We start from the raw sequence: 5531 nt of genomic DNA, 5'->3' as shown, positions 1-5531 counted from the left end.
TTATATGCAAAGGCCAAATCCATAAAACCATTGAGAAAGGAGGCATCCTAAGAAGCATAGCAATTTGCCTAATTCTTGACAGAACACAAAAGTGTCTGCATCAATGAATATAGACAGAGGACATCACAGCTCAGATCCTTTGCAATAAAGTTTAAATTATTGTCCTAGTAGTACTCAGTTGCATCCAACTCTTTGCGAGCCCATGGACTGTATGTAGCCCACTAGGCTTCTCTGTCCATGGGATTATCCCTGCAGAATATTGGAGTGGTTTGCCATTTCCTTCTCCAGAGAATCTTCCTGAGGAGAGATCAAACCCACATCTCTCGGGTCTCCTGCCTTGGCAGTCTGGTTCTTTACCACCTAGGAAGCCCCAAAGCTCAAATTACAAGTATATCTTGTCAGTGTGAAGATTAGGTGTGGGCTGCAGGGAAAGGAATTAGGATCACTTACACAAATAGCTGGTCTACTTATTTGCACCAACTTGCTGGCCATCTCACTCATGAAATAGCAAGAGAAAGTCAAATTTCTCAGGGACATCTAGGTTCCTTCTGTTAGGGGAAGCACACTGACTGAAACTGTCCACCCTGGCCAGGCACCATAGTAGCCATCTGCATGGGTTGCTTTATGACAGGAGGTCCTGGTAAGGAACACAGAACTAATAAGCCACCACCAACTGGAAGAGTTCAGGAAAGGTCAAAAGGAGACACCACATGTCTGACCACCTCCCAGAATCCTTCTCTCTGGCATCCATCTTGGCTGAACAAGGAGTGCACCACCATTGGAAGGACTCTGAGTCAGAATGATTGGCTAAAGACAATCCAGAAACTAACTCCATTACCATACAACCGGAGACTGCAAGCCATGTGGCAGAACTGTTCTCCTGGGTTCCCTTACCCTCCTACTCTCCACCCAGATGCCCTTTCCCAATAAAATCTCTTGCTTTGTCAGCACATGTGTCTCCTCAGACAGTTCATCTCTGAGTGTTAGACAAGAGCCCAGTTTCGGGCATTGAAAGGGGACCCACTTCCTGCAACACTTCTGTGTGTTTAGATTCTTGAAAGGAAACTGAATATAGAACGTGATATTGCAAACCATCAAAATCCAAGGGGCATGGAACAGGGTATGGTAAGGAGAGAAGAAAAGGATAGAATATACTTGAGAACTCTTCTCTGAAAGAAATTACATGAAAATCCAGCAACATTTGTAGTAAGATAATACTGAAAGCCAACTTTCAGAGACAAACTTACTTGGAAAAGGGAATTATAAAAGGACAAAACAAACCAAACTACGTAAATCATTCAACATAATTATTATGATGATTGGAAAATCCTGGATATGACATCAAAGAAAACCAATGGTTTGTAAAGAATTGAGTATGAAAATCCACAGGTGGATCAGGTAGAAACTGATTTTTTTTTTTTTTTTTAGCAACTGAACTTTCATATCTTTCCCCAAAATTCCCAATTTATAAATTACTATGCATTTGTGTATATATTTACACAAATATACATCATAAATTCCCTCATCTTAAATTCAGCCTTCCACGGGAGCAGGGTTCTGGGAATCTAAGACAACCTCTGGTCTGAGTTGGTGCTCTGAGGAGGCCCTTGGTCTTCACACCGGCTGCTGTGTGTGTATCACCAGGGTCCACTCTATAGCACCACAGATGCACAGCAAAGGTGCCAGTTCTGCTGCAGTCCAAGTTCATGGATCCAGGTGCTTATAGAGTCTGCGGCTTTTCTCTTTTTTATTTCTGTTGCCATGTTTTTTCCAGGGCTTCCCAGCCCCCCTCTCAGAGCTCACAGCAGCTGCTGTCACCAAGCCATTCCCAGGCTTGTAGCCCATCACAGCCTGAACTCCTTTGGTCAGAGCTCTCACATTTTCCTGCTGGACAAAATTTTATCCACTACATTTTCAATCTGATGTGCCTTTTTATTTCTAACCACCTGCATTTTTGTTTCCCCACCATTCACTTTTTTCTCCAGGAGTCACTGGTGTTGGTATTGAAAGGTCACAAGATCTCTGCCAGGAGGAGGATGACAGCGCAGGAGTTTACCATTGACATGGTCCTTCAGGATGTAGCGCGCAGATCGAAGCTGGTCTGGCTGCCCATGTGCCGTCATGAATCCTCGCATACATCCATAAGCCATCAGCAGTTCTTCTGATGTTGGAGCTTGCTGGGGATCTTCATCTTCTCTAGGCTTTATGATGTCAATGCCATAAGTAGCTTCTAAAACATGTCTTGGAATATTCTGGCAAACTAGTGATACAGGTGGGACATGATCTCTCATCTGGTCAATTGGGAGGATTCCACTGCAAATCATGTCAGCTTTGGTAGAGATAAAGGATGGCATCACCAGGCCTGGGCAGTCACACAAGCAGAGGCCAAGTTCTACATAGAGAGTCTGAAAATGTTTGGTGTGACCAGGCATAGCAGACACAGATACCTTCTTGTTGCCTAGGATGGTGTTGATTGTTGAACTCTTACCAACATTTGGATAGCCCACCAGTCCAACAGTAAGTTGTCCATCCTTCACCTTCCTTCCTGAGTGCAGCTGCTGAAAGACCTCAAGTAACTCCTGCTTTGATACCAAGTGACTACAATTGTGTATTCGCCTCTTCTGCAGGGTTTTCCTTTCTTGAGCTTCAGAATCCAGAGTATGGGCCTCCTTGCAGTCCTGGCCACAAGCTTCCTCATCAGGGCGGCTGCCATCTTCCAAACACGTCTGCCAGTCCTCCTCCTCCTCCTGACAGTCCTCATACTCACTCTCTTCTTCACTACTGGCAACTGCACCAAGGGAAAGATGTTCAGTCTCTTCGTGTAGAATTTCAGCTTCGTCGCAACTGGAGTTTTCAAACTCGGCTGTGATAGCTTCTCCAGTGTCTCCGTTTATTTCTTCCTTAGAGTTAGCCATCAGTTGAATGTCTTCAGCCAAAGCTAACCAGAAAATGACCTTCACGTTTTCTTTTTCAAAGAATTCAGCCCAGGCACTCTGCTGCTCGATAGTCAACAAGTCTGCCTTATTCACCAGAATAACATTCTCCTTGTTGTCATCAATGGTTTTCACATAACATTCCAAATCCTCACACCTAAACAGGAGTGGATTTCAAGCATCTACTATCTGGACCACGGTATCACTTCTCTCAATCACCCTCCAGTGTTGGCGCCAAAAGTCCAAATTTCTTTCAAATGGTGTCAATATCAGGTTTTGTTCCTCTTCCAACCGGACAAGCTGACGTCTCCATTCTAGAAAGTTATCTTTCTCTGCCTGTTTGAGTTCTTCTGGACTAGTTTTTTGGTCCCACTTTGGTCTCCTTAGTATACACAGCAACTGTTTTGTTTGTTTTCTTCATGGAAAACAAGCAGATTTGCTGGAATAGCCGGAAAGTAATTTCAGTGTCAGCTATAAACTGATGTCCCTCCCACAACCCTCCCCCTTCCAAGCCCAAAGGGACAAAAGGCAACACATTTATATCTCGGATTTCCTAGGACTGGGAGACTTCTCACCTCACAGTTCGTTGGAACTGCCATACATTAGTCAGCAAGATGCTGCATGACTGGCAAAACTGCTCGCTCCTGAGAACACGCACTTGGAATCTTACAGAAATTGAATTCTATTGGTATTTGGTTTAATTTTCCAACTTTCATCCCTTAAAGAAGCAGAGGCTAAAAAAAAAAGAAAAAAGAAACAAAACAAACAAATGAAAGCAGAGGCTTACAGCAATAAACGCAGACTGAGCGGGTCATATTTTCACTGCACTGATTTTGGCCTTGTTAATATCAGCTTATTTCTGAGTTTCCCAAGCAACAGCTTTGAAAGTATTTCATTCTCTTTTCTTCTTTCCCCCATAAGGAATTTTAGTCAGGAAACCTCCATTCAAATTGCATTCAGGATTTTGTTTGTTTGTTTTAATATATTTTAGTGGATGTGTTTATCCTGGAGAAAGAGTTCAAAAACTTGGGACTTTTAGGAAATTTGGAGCCTTTAATTACAACCCTGTGTTCCAATTGTATCTTAGATATAAATTTCAAGTGTCTAAATCTTTTTATTTCTGATGCTCTAAAACAAAATAAAATCACTATGCAAATAGTAACAAATTTTTGAAAAAGCCCTGGACAAAAACAAGGAAAACAAAATAAATATTTTGTAAGTTCAAATTAATATTAAATAGATAAAATTCATTGATATTTTGCAATGTGCACACACTGTAATGTGTAAATTTTCAAATAAAATAAAATTTAGAAATGCATTTATAGAATAATTTCTATGTAGGTTAGTTGGATATTTAAATTTAGTTTTTTTTAGATATGTGATAATTTTCAATAATCTAATAGATGTATGTTATTTTAATAAACATGTTTAATATATAGAAATGAGGATTCAAAGCAGATATAGATTCTTTTAATACAATGCTTATATTTTCTCATAAAATAAAACAAAATCTTCATCCTGACAGTCTGTCCTCCTCATGCCACTATTCTTCCTGTGGATAACGTTTTAATTTTTCATTTATCTGTCACTGTCTCAGAAAGTCCATTCTCTGATCCTATTATCTAAATTCAGTCACTTTTTCTTCTTTTAATTCTCTTATTTGTCTCTCTCACTTAGCAGAATAACTGATTATTTTCTTTTTTTAATTATTTTTTTATTGTTTACCTTCCTTATTCACCTGTAAATTCTGTAAGATCATGTTTCTTTGGTTACTATTATGTCACCAGAATCTATTACAATGCATGACATACCTTAAGTATCCAAAATCACTTTTTCTTAATTTAATGAGTGAATAAATGGATTATTTCATGGTCTTACTATCTTGATGGCCAAATGAGTTTCTTGGTTTACAGAATCTTTTGAGTCTACATCCCAAAGGGCATAGTATTTCTTTAGTCCACTTCTCACTGGTGTTACTTTTTGTATATGCTTTGCATTTGGCATACTATGAAATCAAGAACAAGTTCTTGTGTCCCAAGCTTGAAATTTTTCTAAAGATGTCATTACAATACCTTCACAAAAGTTTAGAAGGCTGCCAGTAAATGTCAGGTCACTTATGTTTAGTCATTCCTCAAACTCTGGTCACTTTCTCAGTACTTATTCTGACATTCTGCACTTGCTTTGATCAATTAGAATGTTCAGTCCACTCTTTGTGTTCCCTGTTACCCTCTCAGTCACAGTAGAGTGACTTGGGATCATACCTCTTTCTATAAATGCCGGGGTTTGTCGCATCAACGTTGATTTAGGGGGTTTAGATTAAGGAGCACTTTAGAAGAGTTTAAGAAACCAGAATTCTCCAACTGTTCTGGTTTCCTGGAACTACTACTGTCTCCAATTCCATAAGTCCAGCTTTCCTAAATGCTTGTTAATTTTTCTTCCAAGATTTAGAAAAGCAGCAAATTTGGTCACTGAAATTCATCAAGAATTATGACTAATACAATTCACCCAATATTTCTAGTCAGTCAGGTATCAATTCAGATTTTATTTCAAATTATCCAATTGACCTAGTTTATTTACAAGTTCTGCATTACTATCAAA

At 39.6% G+C, this 5531-nt stretch overlaps 1 pseudogene; it reads right to left on the bottom strand.

The window, feature by feature from the left end:
- Positions 1 to 1609: 1609 nt before the first annotated feature.
- LOC110150788 (large subunit GTPase 1 homolog pseudogene) lies at positions 1610 to 5225 on the bottom strand (annotated as a pseudogene).
- Positions 5226 to 5531: the final 306 nt, after the last annotated feature.

Source organism: Odocoileus virginianus, chromosome 4 (assembly GCF_023699985.2).
Source record: "Odocoileus virginianus isolate 20LAN1187 ecotype Illinois chromosome 4, Ovbor_1.2, whole genome shotgun sequence".
Classification (NCBI taxonomy): Eukaryota; Metazoa; Chordata; class Mammalia; order Artiodactyla; family Cervidae; genus Odocoileus; species Odocoileus virginianus.
Note: the sequence above shows the minus strand (reverse complement) of the source record. Positions and strands in the feature narration are given on the sequence as shown.